We start from the raw sequence: 20,998 nt of genomic DNA, 5'->3' as shown, positions 1-20,998 counted from the left end.
AAAATTTAAGATATATGGAAGTGATTTTAGAAAACTGAAAACAAATAAAAATGAATAAATAAATAAAAATTATTTCAAACTCAATACATATTTAATGATGTCTAAGTAAAATATTGATTTTCATGTATATTTATATTTTTCATTTTCCCATTTTATATTTCTTTCCATTATTACATTATTTCACACCATCTCCTTTTATCTCTCATTGATTCAAACATAAATAAGATAATTATCATGATAGCAAATATAGTCATTATTCATGAATGGCTTTCCTGACTAGACCTTGTTTCCAGCTCAGAGTCCCATCTCCTGTAGACTTAACGTTTTATCTCCCTCTTTAAAATGTTATGTTGATACTGTTGTATTTTTGAGGAGATTTTTGAGAGATGACTGTTAGTTCCCAATGATTTCCTCCCTCTCAATCTAAGCAGAGTTAGGGGGAATAAGTTACCACATTGGTCATATCTGTCCATATGTGATTCATTTCTGAGCAACTAGGTGGCACAATGAATAGAGTGCTGGTTCTACAGTCAGGAAAGCTCATATTCCTAACTTTAAATCTTATCTCACTTATTATGTTTGTGACCCTCAGTAAGTCATTTAACCTTGTTTGTCCCAGTCTCCTCATCTGTAAAATGAGCTGGAGAAGAAAATAGCAAATCATTCTAATGTCTTTACGAAGAAAACCCCAAATGGGTCATGAAAAGTCAGGAACAACTAAAATGATTGATCAGCTGCATGTTTCATTTAACGCCTATATTCCACAACCTCTATTAAAGAGATATTAGGCATGTTTCACTATCAATCCTCTGAAGTCACAGTCAATACTTAATGTTCTGAGAGGACAAGAAGACATGACATAAAAAGATATACCATCTGATCTAGTCCTAGAAGTAGATGAATGTCAAATAACTAGATAGCTCTTTATAATCTCCTTAAACTGTCATTTCCTGGAACTTGTTGATAATTCACAGTTAATTTGCAATCATTCTCTGTTAATTGGTCAATTTTTACATATCATGATAGAACCATCAGTAAAAAGGTCAGCGTCACCTCAGGGAGAATATATATATATATACATATATATATATATATATTCTGGAAATTAACTCTCTGGAGTCATATCACCATAACTATTAACTTTTTTAATAGCAATGAATAAGAAAAATCTATTTCTTCAAACTCAAGAGGTTTTAAGACAAATGATCATAGATTTAGAGCTGGAAGGGATATTAGAGTGCAAATACTCCATCACACTCACTTTCATAATAAGGAAACTGAGGCCATAAAAATAATGTAACATTTCAGCAGGTAAGTGACCAAGACAGTAATTGAAATTAAGTTCTCTGACTCAAAAAGTGATGTCTTTTCCCCAGGAACACACTGTGAATGTGGCTTCATTATTTTATTTATTCAAATTCAAAAATATCCAAGGTCTGTAACTGGCCTCACATATCTCTTTTAAGGAAACCTCTACCAATGTATTCTAGAGTTGCCTGGGAAACTTCCACATGTAATAGAAAACATAAAATAAAAATTTTAAAAAATGTAATAATGTTTACACTGTTTTAAAAATAAAATTAAAATCATTCTTAATTTTTAAAAAATTCTTTAATAAAATTTAAAGTAGATTCTTACTAACAGCATGTTTTAAATATCAGTCATTGCATTGCCAGAAGTCTTTGTTTTTTGACTAAGTTATTTAATATTTCCCTGAAGTAACATCAAACCATTCATTGTTTTTTGACTTTGATTTCTTCAGTTCATCTAGAAAAAATAGGATGAATTTTATTTTCAGCTGGAAAAATGAATTAATAATTAGACTTGACATTTCACACTGGAAAAAATTGCTTGTTGATATGAAATATGCAAAGCATTCAGATACTATAAAAATATTCTGTACATATGACCTATATCCATTTATCTTTCATAACTTAATTATATACTAATTTCAAATTTTCTGTATAATACTAGGGGTTAGAGAACGGATCTTTGATTTCTTTAATATGGGGAACTTCTGAGTTAGGAAACTCTTACCAATACAGGGCAGCACCTTCTGTGCAACTTGAAGTCTAGAACATTGAGATGTTAAGTGAGGCAGCCAGAGTCACATCGTCAGTATATACCACAACTCTGGCTCTCTACCCACTATGCCACAGTTATTATCATGGAGAAACAATGAAAACAATGGCAGCAACAGTGATGGTTCATATTTATAGAGAACATTTTTAAACCAAATAATCTATGAGTTAGGGAATGCAAGGATAATTTTCTTCAGTTAAAAGTTTTGGAAACTAAGTCTCAGAGAATTTCTGACTCTAACCCTGGGTCACACACCAAATAACTGTCATAACTTGGTCTACTGATTCTAAGTCTAACACTTTTAACTATAGTGTGCCACCAAATTTTATATTCAACTCTTAGTTTCCTCATTACAAAGATATAAGTTCGTCTCTCTTGTAAGAACACATAATTGTAGCAAAAATGATTTCATTCAAAATCTCCCAACTTGTCTACATGCTTGTTTATGACTTTGTCAATGACGTCTTCCTCCTTCTCCTGATTTCCAACTATGTGAGATTCTTTCTTAGCCTTCAAGATGTAACTTAAGTCCCAGTTTCTCCATTATTTTCTCTCTGTCTCTCTGTTTCTCTCTCTCCCTGTCTCTCCATCTGTTTCTCTCTCTTCTTAATTCTCATAGTGACCCCAAACAAATCCTGGAACAGCAGAACCAAAAAAAAAAAAAAAGATGGCAGGAAACAGTCTTTGGGACCAAAAAACTTGAAAGATTGGCAAGAAAGGTCTGTCTCACTGGGATAAAAAGGGAGTGTATTCCAGGGCAGGAATCATCCCAGTAAGCCAGTAGTAGCAAGCCCCATCTAAGCAAACCAGTGGTAGATACTCCAGATAGTGGTATATTGCTCCAGTGTTAAGGAGCAAGTAAATGCCAACATTGAGATTCCTCCTTCCCCTGCCCATGTGCCTAAGCATAGCCAAGAGAGTGAGTAGAATTCAGTTCTGAGAAGCTCCACATGCTGCATCATAAGTCTAGACAAAGAGGCAACCTCTAGCAGCAAGACTGCACTTGTTTCAGCATAGCCCCAGGCAAACAGCTAAACATCACCCCTTGAGACGCCAAAGGCATCTGCCTGTACCAAGTCCCTGCCATGGTACTTCACTGGAGCCCTGGGCAAACAGACACTCTACAATAGCTAGAACACCATGTGCTTCAGTGCAGCCCCAGGGAAACAAATAAACATCCCACCAGCTTCAGTACACACCAGACATCGGTACTAGGACCCTGACTCAACACCAGGTAAGCTGCCAGAACATATGGCCTCTGGCAGCACCAGTCACCCCCCCAACACAGACCTCTTCAGTGTAGGACCAGTCACTAGGGTCCCCCCTGGGCCCCATGGCAACATCAGTCCAGCATCACATAAACAAGGCCTGCAGGCCTTGATGCAAAAAGTCTGAGACAATATACCTTCCACCCTGGGAATGGAGTACAAATGTAAAAGAAAGGAAAAAAAGCCTTAAAAAAGAATAAAAACAACAACAACAAATAATCTGGCCATAGAAAGTTATCATGGAGACAAGGAAGATCTAGACACAAACTCAGAAGAGGAAAACAATGTCAAAACATCTAGGGGCAAAACCACAAAGGAAAATGTGAAATGGCCTCAAGCCCAGAAAGAATTCATGGAAGAGCTCAAAAAGGAGCTTAAAAATCATAGGAGAGAGGTATATTTTGGGAAAAGAAATGAAATTGATGAAGGAGAATTATGAAAAAGAGTCAATAGCTTAGAAAAAGAAAGTAACTGTTTAAAGAGTACAATTGGCCATATGGAAAAGGAGATACAAGAATCCATTGAAGAAAATCAACTCTAAAAAATACAATTAGACAAATGGGAAAGAAAGTATAAAAGCTAATTGATGGGGAAAATGCCTTAAAATTAGAATTGGGCAAGTAGAAGCTAATGATTTTATGAGACATCAAGAATCAGTCAAGCAAATACAAAAGAATTTTTAAAAATGTAAGAAAATGTAAAATATCTCATGGGAAAAACAAGTGACCTGGAAAATAGTTCCAGGAGACAATATCAGAATCATTGGACTACCTCGAAGACATAATCAAAAAGATTACCTGGAGAGTATCATTCAAGAAATTATCAAGGAAAAGTGCCCTGATGTCCTGGAACCAGAGGTCAAAATAGGCATTGTAAGAAACCACTGATCATCTCAGGAAAGAGATCCCAAAATGAAAACTCCAGAGAACATTATAGTCAAATTACAGAACTATCAAGCCAAGGAAAAAAATACTGCAAATGTCCAGAAAGAAACAAATCAAATACTGGGGACCCACAATCAGGATTAAATAGTATTTAGCAGCTGCAACATTAAAATATTAGAAGTCATGGACCATGATATTCTCAAATGCAAAGGACCTAGGACTATCACCAAGACTCACTTATTTGGTGAAATTAAGCATAATACATCAAGAGGGAAAATGATCATTCAATAAAATAGAAGAATTCCAAGCTTTCATAAGGAGAAGACCAGAAATTAAACAATTTGATCTCCAATATCAAGACCCAAGAGAAGCATACACAGGTAAAACAGGAGAAGGAAACATAAGGAATTCAATAGAGCTAAACTGTTTATATCCCTACATGGGGAGATGATACTTATAATGCTTAAAACTTTTATCACCAATTGTATAATTAGAAGGAATGTGCATAGACCAGAGGGTATTGATATAAGGTAAATTTGAAAGAATAACATAAATACCTTAAGGGATGAGAAAGAGTAATACACTGGGTGCTAAAGGAAGGGAAAGGTAGAATGAGGAAAATTATTTCCAAGAATAAGTGCAAAAGACCTGTTATAGTGGAGGGAAACATAGGAGGGTGACCAATAGGTGTTGCTTGAATCTTATTCTCATCAATATTGGCTCAAAGAGGAAATAATAGATGCAATCATTTGAATATAGAAATAAATCTTACCCAACACGGATGTAGGAAGGGAGGAGATCAAGAAAAGGGTGGGAGGTACTGACAGAAGGGAGGACAGATCAGGGGAGGTGGTAGACAAAAGGAAAACACTGCTGAGGAGGGAAGGGATGAAATAAAAGAGAAGACAACTAGGAGGAAGAATAGGAAAGAGAGAAATATGTAGTAATCATAAGTGTGAATTTGAATGCAATGAACTCTCCCGTAAAATGAAAGCAGATAGCAGATTGTATCAAAACTCAAATCCTACAATATGTTGATTACAAGAAACACTTGAAGTAGAGAGAAACACACAGAATAAAGGCAAGGGGCTGGAGCAGAAGCTATTATGCTTCAGCTTAAGTTTAAAAAAGTAGGGAATAAGCAATTCTGATCACAGACAAAGGAAAAGCAAAAATAGACCTAATTAAATTCTTGCTAAAAGGTACCATAGACAATGAAACAATATAAATACTAAACACATATGCACCAAAAGGCATAGCATCCAAATGCTTAGAAGAAGAGAAGCTGAGTATGTTATAGGAAGAAATACATAGCAAAACTACTCTAGTGGGGAACCTCAACTGTCCTCTCCCAGAACTCGATAACTTAAACCAAAAAAATAAATAAATAAATAAACAAGAAACTAAAGAGGTATAAAGAAGATTAGAAAATTTATATGTGATAGACCTTTTGAGAGCACTAAATGGGAACAGAAAGGAAGAATTATTTTTCTTCAGCAGCACATGGAATCTACACAAAAATTGACCATGTAATACAGTATTAAAAATGTCAATATCATATGTAGAAAGGCAGAAGTATGAAATATATTATTTTAGGTTCATAATGCAATAAACAGTATATTCAACAAAGGGCAGTGAAAAGATAGATTGAGATTCATCCTAAAAATAACTGGATCAAAGAACATATCCAAGAAATTATCAATAATTTCATTAAAGAGAATGGCAACAGTGAGACAACATAGCAAAGTTTATAGGATGCAGGCAAAGCAGTACTTAGAAGGAAATTTATTTCTCTTAATTCTTACGTCAACAAAATTAGAAAAAAGAACATATCAATGAATTGGGTGCGCAACTAAAAAAGAAATTAGAAAAAAAGTTAAAAATTCCCAATTCAGCACCAAATTGGAAATCCTGAAAATCAAAAGTGAGATTAATAAGACTGAAAGTAAAAACAAAACAAAACAAAGCTATTGTGCAAGTAAATCTGGGAGCTAGCTTTATGAAAATAAAATAAAATAGATAAATCATTAGTTAATTTGATTTTAAAAAGAAGAAAACCAAATATCCAGTGTCAAAAATGAAAAGGTTGAAATTATTAGCAAATGAAGGAAAAATTAAAGTGATCAGGAAATATTTTGCCCAGTTACATGGCAATTATTATGACAGTCTGAGCAAAATTGATGAATAATTATAGAAATATAAATTACCTAGATTAACAGATCAGGAAACAGAATTCCTAAATAATCACATCTTGAAAAATGAAATTGAACAAACCATTAATAAATTTCCTAGGAAAAAATTCCCAGGGTTCATGAGTGAATCTACCAAGTATTTAAAGAACAATTAATCCCAGTACTATATAAACTATTTTGAAAAATAAGAAAAGGGTTCTTACCAAATTCCTCTTATGATGCAAATATAGTGCTGATAATTAAACTAGGAACAATTATAACAGAAGAAGAAAATTATAGAAAATTTCCTAACAAATATTGATGCAAGAATTTTGAACAAAATATTAGTAGGTCAATTATAGCTATGTGTCATGGAGATTATACACTATGACTGTGAGATTTATATCAGGAATGAAGGATTAGTTCAATATTAGGAAACCAATCAATATAATTTGTCATACCAATAACAAACCAATTGAAATGGTGTGATTATCATAATAGATACTGAGAAAACTTTTGAAAAAATATAGCAAACATTTCTGTTAAAAACACAAGAAAGCACCAAAATAAAGGGGATATTCCTTAAAATAGTGAGTTGTACCTATCTAAAACCATTAGCAAGCATTATCTATAATGGGAATATAAAAGAAATCTTCCCAGTAAGATCAAGAGTGAAGAAAGGATGCTATTATGTCACTATTTTTCAATATTTAGTAGCAATTTTAGTTATAGCAGTAAAAAAAAGAAAAATAAATTGAAAGAATTAGAATAGCCAGTAAGGAAACAAAATGATCACTCTTTGCAGATGATATTATAGTACCTTAGAGGACCCTAGAAAATGAATTAAAAATCTACTTGAAATAATAAAGTTGTAAGATATAAGATAAACTCACATAACTCACTAACGTTTACTTATATGACCAACAAAGCTCAGCAGTAAGAGATAGAAAAAGAAATTTCACTTAAAATAACTGTAAACAGTATAAAAATACTTGGGAGTCCACTTCCAAGGTAAACTGAGGACCTATATGAACACAATTGCAAAATACTTTCCACATAAATAAAGTCAGAACTAAACAACTGTAAAATTATCTACAGTTCATGGGTAGGTCAAGCCAATATTATAGAAATGGCAATTTTACCCATTAACTTACAGTGGCATACCAATCAAACTACCAAAAAATTATTTAGTAGAGTTGGAAAAACAACAAAATTCATTGGGAAGAACAAAAATTCAAGACAATCAAGAGAATTAATTTAAAAATTAGAACTCCCCAAATCGTTAATGCCAAAATCCAAAGCCTCTAGAATATTTAAATAATCCAGAAAAAATTCAGGTACTGAGGAGTCACAGTGAATATTATACATGATTTGAAAGCCTACATTATAAAGAAGTAGAGAGCTCAAAACAGGACATTCCTGAAGGCAAAGGATTTGGCTTGCAGCAAAGAAGGGAAGAACACACAGACATTAGTGGGGAAACACCTCTTATCCAGAAAGGAAATGGGAGTAAAAGCTCATAAAGAGGAATCAGAGCTGGTACTCACAAATGAAGGAATGGATGAACAAGTTATGGCATATAGAAATATGAATATGATTGAATACTATCTAACTGTAAGAAATGATAAAATGGAAGGCTTCAGGGAAACCTGGGGAAACTTTCACGAACTAATACAGAGTGAAGTGAAAAGAATCAGAAGAATAATTTATACAATGATGACAATATGATAAAGGCAAATATCTTTAAAGAACTGGGATTCTGATCATTGTAATGACTAGTTACAATTCCAGGAGTCTAATGATGAAGCATACTATCTACTTCTTGACAGAGAGCCTGAAGACTCAAAGTATAAAAAGAAACATTTATCTTTTGTGGGGCATAGCCAATGTGGAAACTTGCTTTGTTTACCATTAAATGTTTGCAGAAGAAGTTTTTTGTTGCTATTGCTCTAAATGGGGGTGGATTCAGTTAGGATAGGTGGAATGTGGGTTTTTTGCTGCTTGAAAATGTTTTCTAAATTAAATAGCGTTTGATCCAGTAGAACAAAGCACCATCTTCAAGGCTTTCTCTCAACAAAGTGTCTCCTGCAATTATGTCTAAATATACACCATTTCCTGAAGGACGTAATGGTATTTTTTCACAAGTCTCTGATTGTCTTAATTAAATAAAATAAAAAAAAACAATGAAAAACTCAAATTAAAGAGGTATTACTTTTCAATGGTGAGGTCCTGCAAATATTACTATTTTCAGATAATATTCCATGCATGGCATCAAGTCATGGAACATTGCACTGCCTCTTAAATGTGGTCCTTAAATGCTCAAAAGCATTTGGCTTAAATATCCAAAAAAGGAAAAATCTTCCAGATGAAGCATATTTATTGACGAAGCTATGACATGAAACTGGGCAGACATACACATGTCTGTATAGTTCCACCATCCGGTAAGTCACTCTTTCTATCTGGATCTCATTTTGCTTATTTGTAAAATGTGGAAGTGGAAGATTATTTCTAAGGTTCTTTCAAACACTTGAAAACCTACCTGTTATAAAAAGTGCTATTCATAATGAAGCCACCTCACCCATGAAATATTCCATATAAAGAAATAGACAAAAAGAACTTGACAGCATTTTGTATGGAACTCTCATAATTGACTTTGTTTTATAGTTAGTTACATACACATCTTTCTCACCCTATGATACCATATGGCCTCTCCTTGAGGGCAAGGGCAGGGTTTTATTTACTTGCATATTCCCTGCAGTATCATGTATGCAGCGGACAGAAAATGCATGTTGAGCTAAATTGAATGATAGTAATGAGAACCTAAGTGCTAACTAGCAGTATTCATTTAACTTTACAATTGGATTTCCTGTTATCTCTTGACTGCTCTCAGGCTGTTTTTTCTTTTCTTTTCTTTTTTTAAATTCACCAATCCTTTATGGAAGGACAAAGTGAAAAATTCAAATTCAATAGCTAGTATACAGCAAAGTCAAGAACTAGCACACAAAGTCAAACATAGTTGCATAAATGGAGCAGATCTTACATATCTGATAATGGGAGAGGGTTGAAAAAACAGTAAACTGGACCACATGGCAGAAATAATTTTGAATTCTTTGTTTTCAAGCCTGTTTATGACAAGAGCATTCAGCAATCAGAGTTCACTGGATGTCAAACCATAGTGACAGAGCCAATGGAATAAGGGTTCCCACAGGTTCTAGGAGGCATGAGTAGGAGGTAACCCCTGAGGGCAGTTAAACCTTGACTACTGACTGAAATGGGAATTTTAGCAACAATTATATGTATCATATATAATGCATAACATATGATATATAATTATATGAAAATTATCCATAATATGAAATATATATATATTCAGTGTAATCTGTCTTCCAAAGTTCCTTTTGTAGACAGTAGAATTTTCAGGGTTTGAAAATTATAATTATAGATAATATGCAATAAAATATGATATATTATGAAATAGTATATTAAGAATGATATGCTATGATATAATTAATATAATAAAATATAATATAGTATGATAACTACATATAGATTATGCACTCTATTATGCATTATATATACATATATTTGTATATACACACATTTGGTACTAAAGTTCTTATTGTAATTAGTAGGGTTTGACTGCCCTCTTAACCATATTACTTGCCTTTGCCTATTATTCATTACTCCTGGAAACTCTGTGCTTATGTAGACCTTTATTCCTATTATGTTGTGATACAGCACAATACTTCTATGTACATACAATAAAGTGTTAATATGTAGGTGATTACAATATAATTATGCTATATAAATATATAAATTATTGCATGATCATATGCAATTATCATGTTATTATGTAATATCAATGGATAGATCACTGGACCTAGAGTCAGGAAGACTTGAATTCAAATCTGGCCTCAGACGCTCACCAGTTGTGTGAACTTGGGCAAGTCACTTAACCTCTTTTTGCCTTAATCAACTGGAAAAAGAGATGACAAAATAATTCGGTGTCTTTGCCAAGAAAACCCCAAATGAGGTCATGAAGAATCAGACATGCCTGAACAATTGAATAATAAGGATTTTTATACATACACGTTACATATGCATGTGTGTGTGTGTTTATTAGAGAAAGGAAAAGAGAAAGATAGTAGGAAAGAGGAAGGGAAGGTATGAAGGATGAATGTTCTGCATTCACAGAAGTTCCCACATCTAAGATTATGCCAGTGAGATCACAGATCTAGTCACTAACACCTAGAGATAGATAGATAGATAGATAGATAGATAGATAGATAGATAGATAGAGAGATAGAGAGATAGAGAGATAGATAGAGAGATAGATAAATAGACAGATAGATAGACAGATAGACAGACAGAGATTACATGTGTTTATAGATATAGATCTCTATTGTGTCTGCATGAATAGTCTATAATCCAGAAAAACCTGTATCCAAGTGTTGCCTCTGACAAATTAAGTGAATCTGGGCAAATTACTTAACCTCTCAATACACTAGGCACCTCATTAAGGTTTTTAGTTTCCGGCAAGACACTGACCTGCATTTGTATCTTTTTTTTCTCTGTTTACCAATGAAATCACAGCTCCAGTCTATCTCCTAAAGTACACGTTAAAGTAATATTACAGTATTATCAATACCTTCAAAATAGATTATTCATTCTTTAATTAATTAATTAAAATTTATCATGTGATTGCTATATTTCACTGCGAGATTTTTGTTGATCAATTTAATATATCCAGCCTATCTGGACCAGGAACAAAGCTTATGCCCTAGATCATATAATATTAGCCTTTTGGTGCTAGAATTCCCTACTTGGCACGCAGGTATCTTTTTTTCATAATTTTCTTCCATCAGTCTCATTTCTTTTCTCAATTTTTCAACCACCTTCTTATATGATGTTAAGCTCCTTTTTGAGCTCTTCCATGAGTTCTTCTGGGCTTGAGACCATTACCTCATATTTTTGGAATTTTGCCCAAAGGTCTTTTGACATTGTTGTCCTCTTCTGAGTTTGTGTCTTGATCTTCCCTGTCACCATAACAACTTTTTCTATGGTCAGATTATTTTTTGTTATTTTTCACTCCTCCCTTTATGCCTTTTTCCTTTCTTCTAAATTTGAGCTCTGTTCCCAGAGTGGAAGGGATACTTTCTCAGGCTTCTTGTTCCAGGGCCTGTAGGTACTGGCTATTTACCTGGTACTGCACTGATTCTGTCTTGAGGCCCACAAGGGACCCTCCTGTCTGGCACTGCACTGACTGGATGCAGTGGGGGATGGCTGGTGCTACTGGAGGCCATAGAGGTCTGGCAGCTAACTAGATACTGATCTGGGTCCTAATGCTGCTGCCTGATGTGTGCTGATGTTAGTGGACTATTTCTGCATTTTCCTGGACTACACTGAAGTACACTGAGATCTGGCAGTTGTAGATTGTCTATTAACCAAGATGCTGAACCTTCTGACATTTCTTGGCTAGAATCTACCCATTCCCTTGGCTATGTTGAGACACATGGTGGCAGGGAGGGGAGTTTCTTGGTGTTGATATTTGCCCTCTTCACCACACTGGGGCTCAGGATCCACCATTGGTTTGCTGAGGTGGGACTGGCTGCTGAATTGCTGGAACACTTCCTATCCTGGACTGTGTTACACTTCTACACAAGTGGCAAACCTTTCCTGCTTATCTTCCAAGTTTCCTGGGCTAAAAGATTATTTTACCCCCATCTTTTTGCTGGTTCTGCTATTCCACAATTTGTTTTGGGATGCTATTTTGGGTTGTTTGCAGGTGAATATGGGAGAGTTACAGTGACTTACTACTTACTCTGCCATCTTGGCTCCTTTAAGGTTCTTTTTTTTTCTAAAGTCATCAACCTTAGGAAAAACTCAATTTCCCATGTCACCACGTCAATTAAAGTTTGAACTTGCAACTTCACCTGAGATACCCAAGTAATGCATAACCATGTTTCCACCCCCAAATTCATTACCACTCATTTCCTTTTTGTTTATATTCTTCTGGTCAGCTTGAAACACTGACAATAATCGTATTCAAATAATTTCAATTAATTTAGCAAACAAAATCCAATAACACTGACTCAGATGTTTTCCTGGGTCAAGAGGTCGGAGTCTATCATCAGTAACTCACATAGCACTCTCTCTAAAGGACAATTAAGAATTCATTTTTAAGTTGAAGCTTTTCTATATATATACATATATATGCTTTCACAAATGAAAATATAAGAATTATATTAAAATATATAGAAGATGTGATATTAAAATTATTGTGGGGTGGTTAGTCAATAAATAATGATAATATCTTTCAGGAATCTTCCATCTGAAATGTATTTAATATTAGTTTCATTTCAATTATTACCTCCACAGTCAAATATATATTTTTATTGCAGCCTTTTACAATAGGAAGAAGTTTCCTTTGCCATGCCAAATAGACATAGAACATAAAAAAGATGGAATAGAATCAGAAAACTATATTAAGTGTAGTATAACTTTCTTGGCAAATCTTTTTATTTCTCAGAAAATGGGCCTGACCTGAACTCTCAATCTAATAAAAGATCAAGTTAGACACCACCAAGTCTTACGTTAAGGACATAAGTCATAAATTCTTGATATACAGGTCAGATTTTAGAAAAGACTTCTTTTCTACCCCACTGTCTATCCTAGAAACAGCTTTGCCTGCATGTCCTTCAATGTCACCACTGCTTACTTGTTAAAAAGCTTTATCTATGTCTCATGTGGTCCAATTTATTACAAACAAAAACACTGCTATAACACTATTGCAAACAGAACAGATTTTGTCTGCCTCAGGCCTGTGTCTAACAAGGTTCACTTAACTACAATATCAAAAGGACTTTGCCGTAATGCGAAATCATGTGCCCATAAAAAGATTGAGGTATCTTTTTTCTATAGTGGTTTTAAGACTTGTGGTGCTGAGGGGCAGGTCCATTGTATTTGAGAAACAATTACCATTGATACTCTGAAGAATCAATATTATTCCTTCCACCTAATTGCATCTCCATTTAAAAAAAATTTAGAAGTCTCACTTTTGAATATTTTAATAACTCATTACTGAGTGAAACCAAAATAAAATAAAGCCTTAAGACAGTTCGATGAGTATTACAGAAAGTTCATAAATATCCATTTGGAGAATGAATGGAACAGGTGAATGAATAAGTAAATACAATCCTGGGTGGGTTTATAAAGTCTTTGAAAGTTGTAAAAGTAAATTATTACAAGGGTCACTGCTGGATGCATTGTATTTGTATGTACATTCACTCCACTTTACATATTAGTTTCCAACTGTGGAATAGGGTGGATGGATCCTACTTTCCCCTTCCTGCTCTCAGATCAAAAGTATAGGCAGCTAGCTAATTGGGTTATTACTCCCAGTCAAAGCCTTTATTAAATCACAATCTGCTTGTTGCTATTGGACAATTCCCAAGGATATAAATTCAGTATTATGCTTTGACCTACTAATAAATATGTCTTTTCCTGAAGTGTCAAAATAGACCAAAAAAACCACCTTTTCTTAAAGTGAAAGAATGAGTGTTAGAAGTTGTCCTTTCCTCTAAGAGTAACAAAGGAAAAACTTATGAACTAAGGATTAACCCCTTCATTTTTTGTGTGGGGATCTGTCTGGCCTTTCCATAATAGCTATATACTTTGGTAAAACAGATTGTTCCGTCTTATAAAACTCAACTCTGCACCTGCACAGATGGTCCTGTTTAGTACCTTATAAGATTCCCCTGAACCATGTAACATGCAGTAGTGATGAGTTACAATCAATTGTCTCTCAAAGAGTACAAATGGATACCTTTCTGGTTAATCCACTAAAAGTGGGAGAAGATATTCTTTGCAGAAGTTGGTTGGAATATAACTGAGAATTATTTCTTACACTCTAAAATCACATGGGAAAAAATATATACAAAGAGCAAACAGTTTATGAATAATATTAATAAATCATGAATCCTATACAAATAACTTATTGGAAAACAACCTAAGAAGTACACCTATTTTCTAGGGAATCTCTAGATTTTTCATCATAATTCAGCTCTTTCCCATAGATATCAAAACTAAGCATGTATATACAGAATAATAAAAGGTAAATGGGCTATTAGGCTTAAATTCTTAGGTGTTGGTTCAGCCAACAGATCTCTTTTGCATTTATACTCCTACTCTCAAATGAACCACCAAGAGTACTTCCCACTTGCATCTATGTTTTATGGCTGATAACATTGTGGATACAATCTCTTTTGGTAGATGTATAGTTGAGAATCCCTTTCCAAGCCAGAAGGCCAGTAGCACTAATAACTATCAAGATTAGAATTTTCTTTTACCCTGAAATTTTAAGTGAAATCACAATGGAGAAACATGGTCAAAACAACTGTAGCATTTTTCTCCTAATAACTTGATTCAAAGATGCATAAAGCATTTAAATGTCTGTTAGGTGCATAGCAATTGATGACATTTTTTTAAAACACATACTCACTTGACTCAAAATTACTACTCAATATATGGTTCTACAGCACTTTTGCTACTTCGTGATTTTATTGTCTTTCAAAAGAAGAGGTTGATCTGTCACCATGAATTTTAGTAGATACAGTCATATTTCTTTTGGAGTGACTACCAGAATTCAGGAATATATCAAATGGTCCAAATTTTCCTGATCTTCATGAAAATTAAATAGCATATTATCCTATTTCATTGCATTTTCTAAGAAATTTCTATCTGGGGGAAATGCATGAATGTATATGCATATGCACATTTGTGAGAATATGTGCATATATATAAACACAAGTATACATATATAAAACTATATATACATATATATTTATAAATATTCTAGAATTTAAGGCTTATTAAATAGTTTTTCCATGGATTCTCTCTGATTTGTTGTATTATAGAAGACAAGATAAAGGGTTAAACCTATAGCCTAGCATTATTGGCCTGAGACAGCTCATTATTCATTATTTATGTAAGTATTTCAGTAAGACAATCCACTTTGACTCTGTATTGTCTATCTAAAATCACGTTGTAGACATACAAAATCATAACATTGTATCTCCAATATCTTGAATAACTCCCATTACAGTTTGTTTAACACCCATCTGAGGGTTGAGATAGAACCAAACAGTTGTGTAAGCTGCTGACCCTGAAAGGTTACCAGAATACATTTTTTTCCAGAAATTATGATTGATGCTTTAAATTATTTGAATACCACTCTGTGTATGTGTATGTGTGTGTGTGTATAAAAAGAGCTATAGAGACAGAGAAAATAAATTAAGTCCTTCTTTTAGACATGTTTCAGGTCATATAATGCACTATTTCTTAGGCATACTTCAGTTTAGTCCCCACACCTAACCACAGATCTTTAGTATGCTATAGGAGAAACATGCCTAAGATTCTAGATGGCCACAATTCACACAACCAGGTACATAACTATAGAGGTAGGGATTTGTTTGTCTGAGGGACAGCCTCTATTTTAGAAATATCCTTTTGAAAGTAATTAATAATAAGCCATAGCATTTCTATTAGTGTTCTTCACATTTTAATGCCTACAGACAATAATTCTTCCCAAAGTCTTAGTTTGTGTAGTTGCATGATAGATTGTCTTTCAAAAATAAACACAACCTTGATTTCCATTCCCCTTAGGAAAACTGATATTAATTATTAGTATTTTTATACTTCCATGGTAGATGCCAGGCATAAAGGGTTGTAAATTTGTTGTACTAGTCACTTTCTTAATGGGGAAAGAGTAACTCAAATTATATCTGAAGTCCAACTCCTTCCCAACCAAATGCTGGTTTCACAATGATTGCCACAACAGTGGATTGTGAATAAACTGATTTCTCTAAAAGAATAACAAGCAGAAATCAGAGAAGCTATTGCTAGAGACCATTTGACACGCAAAAAGCTATCAAGGAAAATTTATCAAAATGGAGTTCAGAAGAGAGAAAGACTTCTACATTCATTCCTTTGAATGAACGAGTGGTCTCCAGCAGGGCTACTGAAAGACTACAACATGTTCAGAATAAGGCAAACTTCTTACAATATTCCAACCTTTAGATCTCTCAGGCCACCACTGGCCATGTAACTTTATGTTCTCCTCTTTCATAGGCTTTCCATCAAACAGCTTATAAGGCCTGTGCAGAAGTTTTTGTCCTTTACCTGACCATGCTGGATCCTGACTCTGTGGAAATAACATTTCCTTGTTTCCCACAAACTTCCCACCTTTTTTCTTTTTTAAAATTTCTGTTTCCACACCTAAATCCAATCAATACCTCCACACTTTCTTTCTCCTTTGAATTCTTCCCATCATCTATCTCCCCTTTAAATGAATATGGGAAGGGAAAAAAAGTTGACTGAAACATTGACAAATTACAAGGGGGCAATCCCCTTTCATCAGTACAGATACAGAGACTCAGAAGAAAAAGGCAAATCCATGAATTGTCTTGTTAGAAGTTCCATCTCATAAATGTTGGAGAAGATGCAGGAGAGTTGGAACACTAATTCATTGTTGGTAGAGTTGTGAGCTGATCCAGTCATTCTGGAGAGCAATTTGGAACTATGCCCAAAGGGCTACAAAAATATTCATGCCCTTTGACCCAGCAATATCGCTTCTGGGACTCTATAGCAAAGAGATCACAGAAATGGGAAAGGGTTCCACATGTACAAAAATACTTATAGCAACTCTCTTTGTAGTAACCAAAAACTGGAAATCAAGCTGATGCCCATCAATTGGGGAATGGCTGAACAAATTGTGGTATATGAATGTAATGCAATACCATTGTGCTATGAGTAACAATGAATAGGAAGACTTCAGAGAAGTCTGGAAAGACTTCTATGAACTGATGCTGAGTGAAAGGAGTAGAACCAGGAGAACTTTTTACACAGCAGCAACCACAGCGTGTGAGGAATTTTTCTGGTAAACTTAGTATTTCATTGAAATGCATGGACTTAAAAAACTTCCAATGGACTCAAGGCAAAATGCCTTCCACACCCAGAGAAAGAACTATGGAATTGAATTACAGATAGAAAGAGACCATTTTTTTCTGTTATGTTTTGCTTTGTTTTATGGTTTCTCCCATTCATTTTAATTCTTCTATTCAACATGCATTTAATAGGAATGTACATGTAGAACCTATTAAGATAGTATGCCATCTCAAGGAGGGAGTGGATAGGGAGGGGGAAATGAGGGGTAAGGAATGGAAAAAAAAATCTAAAATATATGGAAATGATTGTCAAACACTGAAAACAAATAAAATAATTCAATTTAAAAAAAAAAATCAATGAAGTTCCATTTCATGTAGCAGTCTGGGGAGAAACATCATCTGATGCAGTCTTCTGCTCTGGATGCTCGTTCGGCCCCTCTTCAGCATGACATCTCAGCATCTTCTTCCCTTTATCTTTTTATAGAAATCTAGGTGTCCACTCTCCTACAGAACTGACCATAATACAATTTTAGATCACTGTTCCTATGTTTTATATTTTTATCACTCTTACAAATTCAAAATTGGAACTTTGGCCAGTTGCCATATTTAAGAAATTCACGTTAAATTCACGTTTTTACATTTTACATTGATTTGCTATTGATTTCCCCTATCAGAAAGATGAGATTTCACTAAGAAATTAATAACAGGCTCCAGTACATACATAAATACAATAAACAATAATTTTTAACACAGTACATATCATGCTATGAAACAATTTCAACTTCTGGTCATGTGATGTTTCTTTTAAAGCCTTTGCAACATATACCACAACCCATTCTTATTTTAACATTAGCCAAAATATATAATAATAATAATAACTGTGTGTGCTAATCTCACAGGCCCTTGACCTGATTGTCTCCATATTATTACTAAGAATTAAAGGACTCTAACTCATTTTTGCTTTTCTAAAATCCTAAGCCTAATATCTTAATTTTCCCTATGAGCAATCTACTATTTATTAGATCTGGCATTATGCTTACAAAACTTTTGATTATGGGAAATTGTCACTAAGAGTAGACATTTCAGATGAAACAATGTTTCCCTAACTTCATGTCAATTCCAGGCAAGAGTAGATTGGCAACCAGCATTTAGCCAGACTTAAAGGTCTGCCAAGTGTCAGTGGAGAAATTGAGTCAGGAGAATCCTACCTCAGTTTAGGCTGAACAGTTGTTTTCCCAAACTTACCATGAGATCACCTTTTTGTAATTCATACCAGCATCTCACAGGCTCACTGGCATCGTGCATCAGAGTAAGACAGCCCCTCTTGCTACCTACACCTGGAGTTAGACTCAGAAGAACAGTCAGTTAATAGTCCCATAAAATCTTAAAATAGCAAACTCCAATAATCAGTTTCAGACATAAATATAATTTCATATTGGTGAGGAACATATTTAAAGAAAGCAAGTCTTAAGAAGCTTGCATGCCTTTCTATACATGTTCTAGTTCCTGATTACATAACAATCATCATGTTATTGCTCTAATAAATTTACATCTGCTTCCCAAGCTTCTCTGTCCTTTTCTAATTATGCTCAGTCTAAAAAAAAAGGAGTTATATATAGGATAAGTTCAAATACTAAATTCAACTTATGTTCATGAAATTAATTCAAATCAAAACAGAAATATTTAACTTTTTCATCAATTCAAAATATTACCAGAGGCTACCTGCTTCTAAGAAACTACACTGAAATTCTTTTCCCCAAACTGAAAATGTCTCTGATTTAGTCTCACTAATTTGATTCAGTCAATTATATTTACCCAACTGGTCCTTGTAACATGAAGACCTTATTCCAAGTCAGGACCTCTGTCCCCTCCCCCAAAAGAGTTTTAGTCCCATTTATCTAACAGGGCCCTTGAAAACTTCACTTGGAAAGCTTCTTGGATTTCCCCATTTGAACTGACTCTTTTGAGACCCACATGCCTTTCCCCATCACTATGCCCAAATCTCTGTTCTATTTCCTATCCTTGATCCTATCAATCCGAATCTCCATGCTATTGGCCACTACCATCAAAACCATCTCTGGAACCCCCGGAGTACCTGGGGTCACCCTCAGACTCCTTCCTCAGTCCCTCTGTAGATAAGATATGTCTTATTTTAGCATTACAAATGCTCAGATTCCCTAAAAGTCCACCCAATATTGAGAAACCTCAACAAACTTTGACCTTCTTTAGCTGAAAGGTTGAATTCATTTGAGCAGGAGCCAGAGTGCCACTATTTTGGGGTTCCAAGCACCCCTAAACTCAACAATTCCATACAATTACAGTTAACTTTAAATCCCACTCTTATTCTATGGAATAATTATTAAACATCACATTTATACTTTGATTTCCTTTCCTTTATTTAATTAATCCCATAACATTCAGAAAGACTGCTTTATTTCAGGGGTTTTATCTTTCACAAGACTATACCAGAGTACCCATTTACCCAATTAATTGAAAAAAAAAGCAAGATTCCACTACTTGAATTGTGCTTACTTCTTAAACTATCTGCTTTGATTATAGAAACATGCCAGGAAGATGAAAAGCAAGAACCTAATTAGATATTGCCACCTTATAACCAGATTCAGAAATAGCCAAAGGGGAAAGCATTCCTTTTTAACACAGTGGCGAAACTGAGCCAGAAGGATTCCATGCCAGGCTGAGGACAGGACTGTCCCCTGAGGCAAACTTCTACCTGTAACATGCACATTCCTCTCTGAGTGGAATAGAATTAGTAATGAGTCCCACAGGCTCTGCATCAGATGGCAGGTTTCACTAATCAAAAATTTTACCAGGACTTACATTTTAAACCTTAAATGTGTCCTAAGAAACAATCACTAGAGATCATTTATCACGAAAACAAATTCATGGTTTAGGAATCCCATATAACAAAGAGTTAAAATCAATTTGATACACCTTACATAGAGACTATAACTTTAACAAAGCAAGTTTACCCAAGTCTGAGATGACACAGAAGCCTTACATGCTATAGCGAATTGGGTGATGCTTCCAGGCTTTTCTAGCCTTAGAGGCCCAGGATGGAGCTGGTGCCCTTCCTTTCCTTTTACAAAAGGAAAGAGTTAACATCTTTTCTCTGAGAAACTCTGAGTACAGATTAGATCTTAAGAAGTCCTTCGGCAATAATAACTGGAATTTGAAGGTGAATGAGGAGACCATCATGAGGCTGCCTTAAATATATCACAGAGCTTCCCAGAGCCACAAAATTCCTAGTCTCCTTTATCTCGTCCCTTTTTTTCCAACACCTATAAAACCTTTATATAGCAAATTAGCTTATAAATACAAATTGGGTAGCCTTTCAACAACCATACAAAAGATTTTATAAAGAATTTCTTCATACAATAGTTTCCTCTCCTAAGAACAGTTTACAATTTATCACACATCTTGAACCTAATTGACAAAATTTACAAGAAAAGGTCTAAAACCAAGACTTTTGCATAATTACCAAATTTCCTTTCACAAACATACTTTTGTAAATGCTTGATTTATAGCAAAAACAATTTTAGTTGAAACTTCCTTCTTAGTAGCAGAAATGAACTTTTAACATACTTAATACAGCCTTAGATGTGAAAATCACACACACACACACACACACA

This window comes from Notamacropus eugenii, chromosome 3 (genome assembly GCF_028372415.1).
Source record: "Notamacropus eugenii isolate mMacEug1 chromosome 3, mMacEug1.pri_v2, whole genome shotgun sequence".
NCBI classification, from domain to species: Eukaryota; Metazoa; Chordata; class Mammalia; order Diprotodontia; family Macropodidae; genus Notamacropus; species Notamacropus eugenii.
This window is presented reverse-complemented; position numbering follows the sequence as displayed.